This window comes from Lathyrus oleraceus, chromosome 4 (genome assembly GCF_024323335.1).
Source record: "Lathyrus oleraceus cultivar Zhongwan6 chromosome 4, CAAS_Psat_ZW6_1.0, whole genome shotgun sequence".
Classification (NCBI taxonomy): domain Eukaryota; kingdom Viridiplantae; phylum Streptophyta; class Magnoliopsida; order Fabales; family Fabaceae; genus Lathyrus; species Lathyrus oleraceus.
This window is the reverse complement of record NC_066582.1, coordinates 210,169,318-210,185,753: the sequence shown is the minus strand read 5'-3', so window position 1 is coordinate 210,185,753 and position 16,436 is coordinate 210,169,318. Positions and strand designations below refer to the sequence as shown.

Sequence of the window (16,436 nt, the reverse complement as noted above, 5' to 3'; positions counted from 1 at the left end):
TAAGCTCCCAACTAATATGCGATGAAATATTGTCTGTCATTGGCGATAATCCGTCTTTAAAGGTGAGTATAATAATCTCGCATATTAGGGTAGAGTACAACTACACACCATCATATAGGAAGGCATGGATAGCTAGAACAAAAGTTGTTGAAAAAGTGTTTGGCAATTGGGAGGAATCTTACAAACAACTTCCAAAATACATGTTCGCTCTAAAACACTATGCTCCCGGTACAATTTTCAAGATGGAAACATTGCCCGCATATACACCAGATGGTACGTGTGCTGTTGGAAATAGAATATTTCACCGTCTATTTTGGGCGTATCAACCGTGTATCACAGGTTTTTCTTTCTGTAAACCAATTATACAAATTGATGGTACATGGTTGTATGGAAAATACAAAGGAACGTTACTGATGGCAGTGGCACAAGATGGGAACAACAATATTTTTCCGATCGCCTTTGCCTTAGTTGAAGGGGAGACTGCTGAGGGATGAAGTTTTTTCCTAAGAAATCTCCGATTGCACGTAGCACCTCAACCTAACTTGTGTTTGATCTCTGATAGACACCCCTCAATCATCAGTGCATATAATAACATTGACAATGGTTGGCAAAATCCTCATTCGACGCATGTGTTTTGTATTAGACATATTGCTCAGAATTTCATGCGAGAAATCAAAGATAAGACGTTGCGTAAGAAGGTTGTCAATGCAGGTTACGCATTGACAGAACCTTCTTTCAAACACTACCTCGAGGAAATAAGATTGTCGAAGGAAGATGCGATTCGATGGATCGATAGTATTCCGTTGGAGAAGTGGACTAGGGCATACGACGGCGGACAACGTTAGGGCCACATGACAACAAATCTTGTGGAATCAATGAACTCTGTCTTCAAAGGAATTCGTAACCTACCAATAACCGCTTTGGTGCAAGCTACATATTTCAGGCTAGGGGCGTTGTTTGAAACCAGACGCTCAAAATGGAGTTCCGTGTTGCAATCTGGACAATTGTTCAGTGATGCTTCAATGAAATTCATCAGACATGAAGCTGCCAGAGCAAACACACACGTGGTTACGGTATTTGACCGAACAAAAGGTTGGTTTAGTGTTGTCGAGTCCATGGATCACAATGAGGGCATGCCAATGGGACAGTACAGAGTTGAATTAGATAGAGGTTGGTGCGATTGCGGAAGGTTCCAAGCCTTCCGTACCCCCTGCTCCCATGTCATAGAGGCGTGCTCAAAGGTTCGAAGAGATCCATCCTACTTGCTATCTGAACTTTACAAAGTCGCCAGCCTTTCAAATGTTTATAAAATTAGTTTTTCAGTAGTGGCAAAAGAGGATTATTGGCCAGAATATCAAGGGGACATCGTCTGGCACAACGAAGTTATGCGAAGGAAGAAAAAGGGTCGCCCTAACAGCACCCGAATTCGAACCGAAATGGATACGGCGAACAAAATGGTTAGACTATGTAGTTCATGCCGTCAACCAGGTCACAATCGTAATAACTGTCCTAGTGTTGGAACGAGCACAACCAGATAAATTCAGATGTACCTCTGTTGCTATATATGGAAACTTAAATTTATTTCAAAGTACCTCTGTTGCAATATATGGAAAATTAATTTTACTTCATAGTAGACGGCTGTGACGAAAAGACAGTTGTTCATAAAAAATAACACAAACAATTAAAACAACTAGAATACAAAAACTATGCGATTACAACCATCAAAACAATTTTGAACATGTACTGCATCATCCTACGAGCGTCTTGGTCGGTCTTAATATCCACCCATTCACGCATTTCTCTGTTTTGGTTGAACGTGGACACAAGTCATTGTATTCTTCTAATCCGTTCACCCTCTCCAATTTCTCCCTCTAACCAACTATACAACGTCCGATTAAGACGTTCAAACGTATCTGTGTTCCAAAGTCGAACCTGTATCAGAGCCGCAACGGTAGAAAATATTACATCAGCATTTCGTTTCTGAATGTATGTAGACATTGTTAAAACAAAGAAAATTAAAATTGATGGTTGGACTAGACTAGGAGATGAATTTGAGTGAAAATAAATGTATGCAAGGCGATGGTATTTATAGAGACGAAAGATAAATCCGACAATACACATAGGTGCCACAAAAAGTGGCACCTTTCACACACACACACTAAGGCGCCATGCCTATTGGCGCCTCCCTTAGGAGGGAGACTAAGGCGCCATGCCTATTGGCGCCTCCCTTAGGAGGGATACTAGGGCGCTACTCCCCTTGGCGCCTCCTTTAGGAGGCCCAAGCAGGCGCCAATTGCATTGGCTCCTCCTTTAGGAGCCCAATGCATTGGCGCCAATACGTCTGGCGCCTGCCCTAAAATTTTAAAAAAATTTAAGGGATGCGCCAACTCCCCCGGCGCATCCTCTCCCAAACATGGTTATTTTGGAAATTTTTCTGAAAACTTGGTTATTTTCGTATTTAATTTGAAAAAGATGGTTATTTTAAAAAAAAATCCAATTTTAAGGTCGTAGAGAATGGTATCTAAGCTCTAACCATAATATTGATTTTATTTTATTTAGAAAAAAATAAATAATAACATGATTAGAACTTACCACCATCTTAGAAGTCCTAAATTGTATCCCTCTTTCTGATCTCATTTTCGTTATACTACTAATATCTTCAATTTTACATAAATAAATGAATTTTAAAAGAGATTAATTACTATATATTATCAGTGTAAAATATTTTACACAATCGATTCATCATCATCACCAATTTGCATTACTTTTTAGATTTTTAAAATAAAAGTCAAACTTGTTTCAACATCCAACGGTTATGATTAAGTGACAGTGTAAAATTCTTTTACACTGACAATGTATTTCAATTAAATCCATTTCAAAATTTGAAAAGTTGAACACTTGAGTTATAAAATCCGATGTACCAAATGAGTGTTTTTGAGAATAACTACACTTAAAATCTCTAATTTATATCATTTGTTTTTCTATCGAAGATTATTAGATCTTAAGTTTCAAATTTTGAAAAAAATATAATAATATGAAAGAAGAAGTTGCGTCAAACCGATGGTCAAGAATAATAACTACAACCGCCCTACATAAACAACCACGTATGTCTAAAAAATTACACAATGTTTATGCAATATAGATTTAATTTTTATCCAACGATGCGCAATATCGTTATAAATAGAATAAATAGTAAATTAATATAATATAATGATAATTAAGATATGTATACAAAAAATATATAAATTAAGTAATCTTGATCCCTCGAAAATGTATAATTTAATAGAAAAATAAATTAAATAATAGAAAATTAAATAGTCTTAACCTGTAGAGTATGTATATTTTAAGTAGTCTTGTCTCATAAGAAATGTATAAAATAGATCTTTTATTGTCATATGAGTTTATAAGCTATAAACTCAAAAATATACATGTCGAACATAACCTCAACATTGTTAAAATCACGATTTAAATTATAAACTATTAGATTTAACGTTTTTAGGTTGACATTTGGTGTTAAATCGCAGGTAAAATCAATTTTAAGTAAAATCGTATATTTGAACGATTTTACACGATTTAAATCTCTCTGAAATCAATAAAATCGTGTAAAATCTTTGGATTTTACTCTGACTTAATTTTACCCCGTTTTTTCTTTCTAAAATTTAAAAAAAAAAATTCACTTTATTAATTTATTCACTTTAAATAACCTCTTTTTTCGTTAAACATTACACATCTATTAATTTTTTACGTTAAATTCCATAGTCAAAGTATATATATATATATATATATATATATATATATATATATATATATATATATATATATATATATATATATATATATATATATATATATATATATATATATATATATATATATTATTTTAATATGAGGTAAACTCTATAATTTTAAGTTTTGATTTTACCTAATCAAAACAAGTCAAGATAAAAATTCAATTATGATAACCCTGCATAAATTTATTAATAATGGGCATCTCTTTCATAACATTGTTACATAATGAAGTTGTTTGATTGTGTTTTATTTTTTATTTTTTAAAAATAATTTTGTAAATAAATATTTAAGACCTATTTAATCACAGAATAATTAACGATTCTAAAAAGTATGCATGACAAAACTTGTTTGATAGTTTAACTTAAGTATATCATTGGAAAACTAAAATTTAAAAAAATGAAAAATAATAATTAAATTCTATTAATTTGATGAATATGTGATAGTGAAAATGAGGTAGACTTAGATATTTATTATATAGTTATCTTATAAAGCATAAAATGATAAATTCATTAATTTAAAAATAGTTTTTATTTGTTGACTCATGTTTTAAAATTAATAAATATATTATTATAATTATATTATTAATATAATCATATTATTACTATTATTATTATTATTATTATTATTATTATTATTATTATTATTCATAAAATCATATATTGGGGAAAAATTAGCTGGAAAAAAAAGCCAAGTCCACACTCAGTTTCAAAATCACAATTATATAATTTGAAACAGAAAAATTAAGAAATTGATAGGTTTTCATCGATTCACTTTTCAAATATAATTGAAGTGGACTGTTGTATAAAAAACAAAAACAAACAAAATAGAACATACATGTCATACCCCAAAAATTTTCTTCTCCTTTTCATTTTCATTTGACTTTTGGTTGGTGATTCATCTGCATATGCATTAGTATCATAGCACATTCATCCTACTATTTGCATTAATTTGAAACAGAAAAATTAAGAAATTGATAGGTTTTCATCGATTCACTTTTCAAATATATTTGAAATGGACTGTTGTATAAAAAACAAAAACAAACAAAATAGAACATACATGTCATACTCCAAAAAATTTCTTCTCCTTTTCATTTTCATTTGACTTTTGATTGATGTTTCATCTGCATATGCATTAGTATCATAGCACATTCATCCTACCATTTGCATTAAACATCTTGAATTCAGAGGTTCTTGTTATCCATGATTGGCAGGAAACTAGAGTTTTCCCAAAAATCAAGTTTAGAAGTGTTGGTTAGTGTACTCTAATGGAGAAGCTTACTTTGAGAACCAGGATTCACAAAACCCTAATTTGTTGGCTTTTAGCACTTATGGATTATGTGTGTTGCATTTCGGTTTGGATTTGATGGTACAAAGATCATCAGGGTAAGCTATGGATGTTTACATTGCATTCATGGACCTCTTTATGGACTTTATTCTACACTTTAGTCCTAGTTGTTTGATTGAGATTTAAGGAATTTTCAAAGTTCATTCAAGAAGGTAATGACAATTCATAGTCAAGGCAAGGTCCAAAATCAAGATGATGATTGTTCAAAATTCAAGACATGGGAGGTTGATGCATAATTCAAGTCAGTTTAATTTTAATTTCCACTTTGGAGGGAAAAGTATGTTTCGTAAGAACCAAGTCATATTACCATTCAAAGATCTAATTTGCATTATAAATCATCAAATATCCCATTACACCATAAAAGATTCAATTACAAAAATTACACCAAAAATGCAAACTTTGACCTTTAGTTGACTTTGGTCAACTATTGACTTTTTGGTCAACTACTTGACCAAAGTCAACTACCTAACCGCTAAGTCCTAACCCTAATTCATATCCCACTTATTCCTTCATTTACAAGCCATCCAACATCTCTCATGCCATAGGTTTCTTCATAATTCCCACCTCGAGTCATGTCATTCCAACCTTGTCCCATGTCAAGTCACATGTCCAGAGAGCCCTACAATACACAACCAATGCATAATTAGAGTAAACACACCAAGATTTCCAAAGTAATCCAAACACAACAGGTAGCATAATGTTCATTTCTACCACATTCAAGTTCTAGCAATCGGTACATTTCATAAGTTGTCCTAACATTGACATCTCAAAGCATAATACATACCATTCAACTAACTCCATTATCTCCCAAATTTTACATCATGACATATATAACTTGCTTCCACTTGTTAGAACCTAAACATGATATAGCATAGCATATTTCAAAGTCCATAACAACATACATAATTTCCTACACAACTAATTCATCTTCAACCACTGTGTCCAATTTCACAATTCTATTCCCTAACAGCCGAACTCAACATTAGATTGACATTGCACTGACAGAAATTCAATTCATAGCAGCAAATTCAAACAAACTTTCCTCATTAACATATAACAGAAACTGCCCAAGTTATAACATAATGAATTAAGTTTCGTTAACAGTTCCAGCTTCATGAACTAACCTCCTAACAAAGTCCTAACTGATTTTCAACACTTTAACTAATAGAGTCATGACAGAACCAATTTCCAATCCAAATTCAAACCGAAATAACTATAGTTGACTAACAAACTGACAGTTCAACTAACATATGAGTAAAAACAACTAATTAATCATGTTCAAAATGTTTTAACATTAACCAATTCACATTCAACTAGTCATAACAGTCATAATAGTTCAAGTTGTAGCTAATAACTAACCATCACCATACACAACTGATTCAAGCAATATTCTCATTCAGTTTCGATTAATAACTGAATTGCAATTAACTTAAAACCTGAAGTTAACAAAATTGTAATAGTGTGACTAACTTAACATCTAACAATAACAAAACTAACTGATATATAAGTAACAGGTTTGCATTTAACACTTAATTGGTTGCATACACTAACTGCATCATAACAAGTTAACAGATTGCACAACTAACCCTAACTGATTTTGTTAACTAACTAACTGAGATTTAATAGTGTGATTAACCTGTAACCGAATTTGCACTGAGCCAATTAACAGAGTTTAATTATGTTAGCTTCCGATCAATATAAATTCATCATTTCACTCAGAATTTCATTTTCACCAATCATTACACACTTTTCACTCTCCATTTCATCTTCACGTATCATTTTTTCTCAGAATCTCTCTTAAACTCTATCACTCTCACTCTGGACTCGATCTCACGACACTCTCTGCACACACAAGAACACTCAACAACCATCACAATAAATATGTCATTCCTACAGGCTAAAGAAGGGAGGAAGGAGGAGAAAGAATCAAAGGAAAAGAAGAAGGGAGAATCAGAGGCTTGGTAGCATACCTGCATTAGTTTCATCTTCATATTCATTTTCACCTTCGTCCTTGATTTCGGGTTGGTGACTCACCTCTCCTTCCTCCATTTGCTATAAATTTCATATCACGATGTAGCTTTCTTTGAGGAGAATAGAAGCCCTCTGGCTGTTAGCTTTGATTTCCCCTCAAGAGCATCTAATTTTATAATTTATTTTCTAGGGTTCTTGGTACTTTGGGTCGATTCAGGGAGTTAAGTGGGTTTTTGGTTTAAATTAATGGTGGATTATGGAAGAGGGTGAGGAGATGAGCATTTTGATATAAGCTTAAGGGTCATTGGGGCTCTGCCGCTACTGAAGGCGATTTCCCGCGCGACTGAGGTTGTTTTTTTGGTGGAGCTAGTTAGAGAGAGGAACTTATGTGTTTGAATTTGAATTGAGATCGTGAGAATGAGAAGTAGGCGTGGCAACGGGGCCGGTTGGGGATGGTTTTTACCTCCCTAAACCCAAACCCAAACCTCCAAACCGACCCCATTCTCCGCCCCAAATCCAAACGGGGATGGAGAATCAAAACTCAAATCCGTCCCAAACGGGTTCGGGTTGGGTTCGGGTATCCCGCCACGCCGCCACCGTTCATTTAGTGAAATCAATTTTTTAAATAGAAATATTTATTTTTCCAAAATAAAATTATATTACAAATAATAAAATAAAATAATCTAAAAAAATTTCATACATACATTTCAAGTATTTTAAATAATAAATTCAAATTAAAATATCAAAACACTGACCACATATTTAATACTATAAATATTCAAAAGTAAATAATAATTTACATAATAAAATAAACGGGGCGGTTTCAGGAACGGATTCAGGATGGGTACTAGTGTCCCCATTACCCGACCCATCCTCATATTTTAAAATCGGGAAAAACCCAAACCCGAACCCAAACTCAGTCAAAACGAGTTTTCCCCCGTTAACTTCGGGGTGGATTCGGGTTGGTACCCACGGGTATGGGTTATGTTGCCATGCCTAATGAGAACGCGGCCCCTTCGATTTCATGTGATTTCGTGGGTTGGGCTCCATGTGCCCATAGCCCACACAATTTTATGTGTGGCACCCTCCATTCTCACATTTCACCCCATCCCGGTTTAGCCCTGCCTTGTATTGGGTTTTTCCTTGTCGAGACCAATCCTTTTGTTTTCTGCACCCTACAAGCAGGCGTACCCCTCTTGTTTGTTTATTTTTTATTTTTTTTCACATTACTTTTTTAGTTAATTTTTTTAACAAACCTTAATGAATTCCTTTTTTTTTACAAACTTTCTTTGAGAATACTTAGGTTTTAAGATTTAATTGATTTCACTATTTTAATTCATTTTTGAAAATAAATAAAATCATGTGTTGGAAATTAATCTTTAATTTTAGGATTAATTCTCATTGAATTCTTTACAAGTTAATTGACATGTTCACTTGATTTTAGGTTAATCTTCGAATGTATTATTAACACCTTTTAACCCATTTTTCTACTTTGATGCATGATTAATTTTAGAATTAGATTTTTAATTAGAATCCGTTCGAATTTATTCTTTTGCATCTATTCTTGATTACACTTTGGTGCATGAATCATGATTGTGAATGTGCTTGATTTTTTTCCTTCCCACTTGATTGATTTTTGGGTATTGTATTGTTATATGCTTGTATAAATCTTTTTCCAATTCTTGTATGGTTTATGATACATCCCCCCATTATGGGTAAAGTGTTTCCATCTTTCATGAACATGTAATAGTGTATGATTTAATTTTTTTATACCGTTTTTCTTTGCATGTTGATAAGATAAAACCAAAACGATAAAAAAGAACTTTTTTCAAAGAATAAAAATACACTTGATCCAACGTCAAGTGTTTTTCCAAATCAAATTCAATTGCACGCAACGCGAGTACTTGATCCAACGTTAGGTATCCCATCCGTTCCATTCCATTCTCACACTTCCTCTCATTCTTACTCCTCTCATATTCAAAACCTTTCAAACACTTGATCCAGTGTCAAGTTATTTTTAAACATTTTCACAATAAACTGGATGAGAAAGGGTGGGGTGTACGTACTTGTGCACACCACTTCTCAAGTACTTGGATTGTCGGTTGTACTTAGCTTGTGTATCAATACTTGTCTTTCATTCAAAACACTTAACAATAAAACAAGTTTAATTCGGTCCTCTTAGGGACAAAAAGAGTGGTTAGAATGCAACTGTCCTCTCAACTCCCAAGTATTTTGATTGTCAGTCATACTTAGCCTGTGGTTAGATGCTTGTCTCCCTATAAGTACCAACGATTAAACTCACCTCACAAATTTCATAAACAAAAACTCCTTGGATAAAAAATAATGGCTAGGATGCAATTATCGTCTCAACTCCCAAGTACTCTGATTGTCGATCGTACTTAGCTTATGGTCTGATGCTTGTCTCCAACTCTAAAATCAACCACAACTCATCAAAATCCAATTTTATACCTTAGGGATTTCAAACCTTTTCCCAAAGGACATGTTACTTTCGTTCCACCGCAAGACGAACGACGCTTAAGCCTTACATTCGCGAGCACACGAGTCATATTTAACTACTAGAATGCGATTCAAGTGCATCAATTCTATCGCAAACAAACAAATGTTTAAGTATCCCATGCGCGAGCATACAAGCAACGTATAACTGCTAGGACGCAAACTTAATATTGTCCACTAAAAACAATCATTACACACTTATTTTCTACTTGGAACTACAAAGCTCTGATTTCTCATTTCACTATGAGGATACGTAGGCACAAGAGCCCAATCCTTAGCGAGCACACTAATTAATAAACTTATCTTTTCTCTTTAATCAATCGCAAGTAACCTTCAAATAACAACACCCAATCGCAAATAGAACAAGCAAAACATTTCCCATTGAGTACAACATATTTGAGGGTTGCTAATACTTCCCCCCTGCATAATCGACTCCTGAATCCGTTCTTGGTTGTGACGACCATCATTCAAGGGTTTTATCGACATTTTACCTTTCCTATTGAATAAATAAAGTTCGGTGGCGCCTCTGTATTTTACGGTGTGACAATACAGTAAGAACATTTGACCTATTATGAACCTTAAAACTATTAATTTCCAAACACTGGATTTCTCAACCTTGTCTTCATGCAACAAAGAAATGGAGGTAATATAAAATGAAGGAAAATAAATTGGATGGTGAAATTGATTCTCCAGATATTCTAAATTGATTGGCAATAGATATAATGTGGGAGCTCGTGACACAAAGCAACGAAAAAATTTCTCTCCCTTCATGAAAATTTCACAATGTGAACTTAAACGATCAAACCGCCTGCAAATTTCAAATGGAAGCTAAATGAATTACATGACATACAAAGAGAACCTACTTTAATTAACTATGTTGCATGATTGAATAAACTAAATTCCATATGTTGATAAATCTTTGATCTTAATACTCTTCCATTGATACTCGAATGTAAATAACTACTGGAAATAATGTATAACACTAAAATACACCAACATCAAAAATAACAACAAAAGAAAAGGAAAAGAACCATGAAAGATTATATGATGATGGAAAAATGTTAGCAGACAATGAAGAAAGCCACATACAACAATAAAAAATTGAAAAAATAGACTGTAAAAAGTATGGTACCTTTTGTTCTACTCATATCATGAATTTTGCTCTATTGATATCATGAAGGAGATTGTTGCAACAACAAATAAGGATACAATCATCAACTTCTAATAAATATAAATATAAAATTCATTCAAAGAGCATACACTCAAACTGTTGATTTAGAGTACATAAGCAAAATTTTGAAAAATGAAGAATTGCAATATACAGATGTCTAAGAACAAAACACGGATATCGAACAATAACAAACATTGTAAAATAAGTTATCGTAAATACATAAATTTTCCCAATCAAATATTTCAAAAGTAAAACTTTATGCTTAAAATGTCAACGATTATTTGGTTCAATCTTAACTTTCTTCTCCCCTTTGGTACTTGAATACTGAGTATGTCCAACTTTGTCACAATCAAAATGAACTCCATGTTTGAATCAGCTTTAGCAATACCCAGTCCTTAAAATAAAACATTTTTCCTGGAAGTCAACCAATACATGCATATAAACACCACTCTTATAAATATATAAAACACATTTAAATTATAAATTCTTATTGGAGACATTTTCACACTATATAACAAAATTTGTTTATCCTTCAACTCTTCGGGACTTACATCTGCAACGCTGCCTCTGTTAATTTGTTGTACACACCTGAAATGGATATCACATGAATAAATGGAGAATTCAACTTATTAGGAAACACATTGACACACATGATATAATAGATAACTATCAATTGAAATGATAAGACATAATAGATCTAAAAGGATATTGAACAGTGACTATCAATTGAAATAGATGGAACATAATAGATCTATAATAGCTTATCCAAAAGAAAAGTGACGCATACTTAAAGAAAGAGGCCCAAAAATAAGCAAATAGGAAATGGTTTTTGGTGTTTCTGTCGTGATATATTCCTATTGAATAACAATACATGCATATAAACACCACTTTTATAAGCATCTTTAATTATTGTAAGACATTGTAAACATTATGCGCATCCTAGATAAATAAGCAAACTTGTAGCGTAACAGTGTCATGAAGAATATTATGTATCTATGGACCCGACATTGTCTTGGACTACAAGCTAAAATCACAGATTAAATCATCAACTTCTAATCATATATATATATATATATATATATATATATATATATATATATATATATATATATATATATATATATATATATATATATATATATATATATATATATATATATATATATATATATATATATATATATATATATATATATATATATATATATATATATATATATATATATATATATATATATATATTTCAAAAAACATACGCTAAAACTGTTGACTAAGAGTACATAAGCAAAACTCTGAAATATGACTCAAGAATTTTAACAGATATATGTGTAAGAACAAAACACAGATGTCTAAGAATTGCAAACATTGTAAGATAAGGTTTATTTAAAATAGAATATATATATATATATATATATATATATATATATATATATATATATATATATATATATATATATATATATATATATATATATATATATATATATATATATATATATATATATATATATATATATAATATGTTATAAAAAAGAAAAGTATGTCATTCTTGAAAAAATCAGCCTTTGATTATTGAAACACACTGTAACAATTTTGTGCATCCAAGACAAAAAAGCAAACATGTAGAATTGGGTAGCTCCAACATTCTCAAAATCATTATCTTCACTGTAGTTACCTTGAATAATTTCCAAAGTTAGGATTAAAATATTTAAAATAGTCATTAACAACAATAAACAAACCTAATCATACAAACTACCAATTACCATACTATCATCATAACCAAAATATCGACGAATACATGTACAACACTAAAACAGTTGTTAAAAGTTACCAAATCAAGGTTTCTACTCACATCATGCAGAAATTTTAATCGCTACAGAAATTTTCATATTCTTTCGTGAAAAAATGAATTGCACCTTTCGACGTATAACCCTTGTTGAAGGTTTGATCAGGTGCAATGCACTTCTATGCATCATGCTTCACCCCCTACTTATATGTTTCCAAATACTTTTCATATTCTTTCATAAAAAAATGAATTTTACCTTTCGATGTATAACCCTTGTTGAAGGTTGGATGAAGTGCAATGAATTTCTCTACATCCTTTAAACATGCAGGCATTGCCCACAGTCTGGTGTAAAACATTTTCCTCTTACTATATGACTGAAATAAATGGAGAATTCAACTTCTTATGAACCACATTTACACACACGAAAGAATAGATAACTACCAATTAAAATTATAAGACATAACAACCATTATACGCATCTAAGATAAATAAGCAAACATGTAGCATAACAGTGTCATGAAGAATATTATGTATCTATGAATCCGACATTGCCTTGGACTACAAGATAAAATTATTGATCAAATCATCAACTTCTAATCAATGTAAATATAAAAATAATTCAAAGAGCATGCACTCAAACTATTGATTCAAAGTACATAAGCAAAACTCTGAAACAATACTCAAGAATTTTAACATACATATGTGTAAGAACAAAACACAGATAAATGTATGCCATACTTGAAGAAACCAGTATTTGATTACTGTAACACATCGTTACCATAATGCGTATCCAATATAAAAAAGCAAACATGTAGAATTGTGTAGCTCCAATGTTCTCACAATCAACATATTCAACGTTGTTACCTTGAATTAGTTCCAACGTTAGGATTAAACACAAAATATAAATTTAATAAACATTATTAAGTTAATAAAATAAAAAGGATTGTTACTTTGAATTGTTTGACAATTGTTGTGGATACTGAGGAATACATGTATAAAACTAAAACAGATGTTAAAAGTCACCAAATTAAAGTTTCTACTCACATAATGCATAAATTTTTTCCTGCAACATCCATTGTTAGTTACAAATTGGTGATATTAGTTAATAAAGTGCACCATTAAAAAACACGATAAATGAAAAATTAATTTGAAGTATATAATAATCAATGAGTAAAAGCATCATACTCATATATCAAGCTTCTCACGTCAAGGGGGACACTCATATGTCATTAATAAATGGAACAAATAAACCGTAAAAATTAAATCCATGCCAAATGCAAATAATAACCTTAAAAATAAAGAAAACAACAATGATTCCAAACAACTAAACTAAGTATGTGATAACGAAAAGCATAAAACCTTATTTGATCTGAAGTCGACGATGATAAAAAATCAAAGTTGGGATGTAGAAACATTTAGGAGCAGCGTTAACCTGTTCGGATCTTATTCACATCAACTAATCTATGTATGTGATAACGGAAAACATAAAATATGATTTAATATAAACTCGATTATGATGAAAATCAAAGCTAAAATTTTCTTCACAACTCCGATTTCAGAGAGGAGATGTGTGAGAGTAAGAACAGATCTTCAGAAAGGCTAAGTGAGAGACAAACATCGGGATTTGGAAGTAATGGTGGATGTAGAGGCAGAAGTTGAATGGACCAATGAATTACATTTTTCGGATAAGGACAGTGGGTTAAGTGAGTTGCATTGGTATAAACATGTTATTTATGTATCAATGGAAAGAGTCTGCACTGAAAACTCAATAGAAAATACATAATTGTAAATTTATCGTTGAATGCAATAGATGACATGATTAAAAGATGCAATAATAATGCAGATGTCATTAAATATGGAAAGAGATTAGATAGATATCATGATTAAATGTGAAACATTATTTATATATTTTTTATTTGAAATGATTAGATGTGTGAAATGACAGTAAGGGCATGATAAACCCTTTGAAATTAGTTTAAGCTTTGATAATTAAGTAAATTTGGTAGTCATTAGTGTTCTTATTTTATAGTAGATTGTAAATTATTAGTGACTTAAAATATTATTTTAAAAAAACACAATATAAAAAATCACAGAAAACATTTTACCCAATTTAAATAACAAAATAATATAAAAACAAGTGAGAAAATAGTAGTAATAACCATTATACAAAGGAGAGTACAAACATTTGTTAGAAATTATGGACAATCAATACCCATGGGATTGTTCTAATATGATAAGAAGTGTGCAGTTGAGTTATTAACAATAAATGTATTACCAATAGTCCCATATAGAAAATGGTACTCACTTTAAAAACATTTATAAAGACTTAAAAACATTAAACTCAACAAATAAGCTAAAGAGGATAAAGTGACATATGGACAAATATGATGGTCCCAAATATTATACTACATGTCTCATCCAAACAACCCCTCGCCGGTGTCGCCATCGACGACACTGACTCCGTGTATTCTTGTGTTCTAACTCTAGGATTATAAAGAGAGTGCTTAAAATAATTTTAAAGAAAATGACACCATTCACGATTCAGACCTGGATCCATTCAAATTTTACGATTCACCTAACAATTTTAAAATTATTCAAATAATGGCTTCTGCCGTTGTAGTTTCAAGAATCAAAGTTATGAACCAGGACTTTGTCAAGTTGGATCGCTTTGATGGAACCAATTTCACCAGATGGCAAGATAAGATGACATTCCTGTTAGAATAAGATTTGGTTATGAATCAATACCTTGAGTTTTGATGATAACAATGTTGTATTTGTGTGAGAATAATTTTGATACCCTAATGGTTTGTTATTGTATAACTTTAACAATCAGTTCTGATTCTGATCATATGATGTGCAACATCATCAGTTTCTGAACTTGGTGTTCCAAATCCGCTTTTGCGTCACAATTAGAAGTTCTGAAAGACATCAATATTTCTACTGCAATTTTCTTTTACTTCTGTGTTATTTCACCCATCAGAAGCTTCTGAGGAGACTCTATGTTTCTGCTGCAATGTTCTCTCAGTTCTTGCTTTTGGTCGTGACTCTGATCACCAAACTTTTGAAGAATGGAAAGCTTCCGAAGTTGTGTTATGTAGCTGAAGATTATGAAGATCTCAAGACAGACGATTGAAGTTATCATGGTTCTGACTAAGGATTCTAAAGACTCTGAAGATTATGAAGATACTAAAGACCTCAAGCCAGACTACTGACGCTGTCAAGGTTCTGAAGTTTCTGAATCTAGCTTTCTACTTCTTCACTTCATGCTTCAATCATCTTTCATCAAAAGCCAATGAATTTGAAGATAAGATCAAAATGGGAGCGTGATCAAATAGTACATAGTACAAATCAAATATCCTTTCCACTACCTAATTTTATGGGCAAAGACAATACTATACATCACACTTGTTACTGAGTTTGTGGGCGAAAGGACAATATGCATTATCATTCCTTTCCCATCCAACAGTGGGAAGCCGCTCAAGGATCTTTCCCCATTTTGCCCTCCAACGGTCACATGCTTCTATATATAAGCATGCATTGGAGACTTGAAGAAAATGCTGATTTTGCACAAGTATTTTGACAAGCTATTTTTCTTTGTGAAAAGCTATCATTCTTTGTATACAATTTTCTTTAAGTATTTATTATTCATTTGTGTAAAAATCTGCTTGTGTAGAAGTATCTTGTAACACACAAACTACTATTCAAACTATTTGTTTGATTCCTTAAGGAGGTTATCCTTGTAAGACCCCAATTTTGACCCTAAGATCCCTCATGCAATTTCATCATAAGCATTAGCATTGGGATCATACCTTGGCATCCTCATTGCCCCTTCTTCATTGGGTTTGTTTTGGGAGAGATCAC

The 16,436-nt window shown here is 31.9% G+C and overlaps 1 long non-coding RNA gene across 1 annotated transcript; it reads right to left on the bottom strand.

Moving 5' to 3' along the window:
* Positions 1–5,436: 5,436 nt before the first annotated feature.
* On the bottom strand, positions 5,437–7,603 carry LOC127135354 (uncharacterized). The gene is made up of 2 exons (XR_007808526.1): positions 7,104–7,603; positions 5,437–5,752 (listed from the first exon to the last, which is right to left on the bottom strand). It is a non-coding gene; the product is annotated as an uncharacterized LOC127135354 (long non-coding RNA).
* Positions 7,604–16,436: the final 8,833 nt, after the last annotated feature.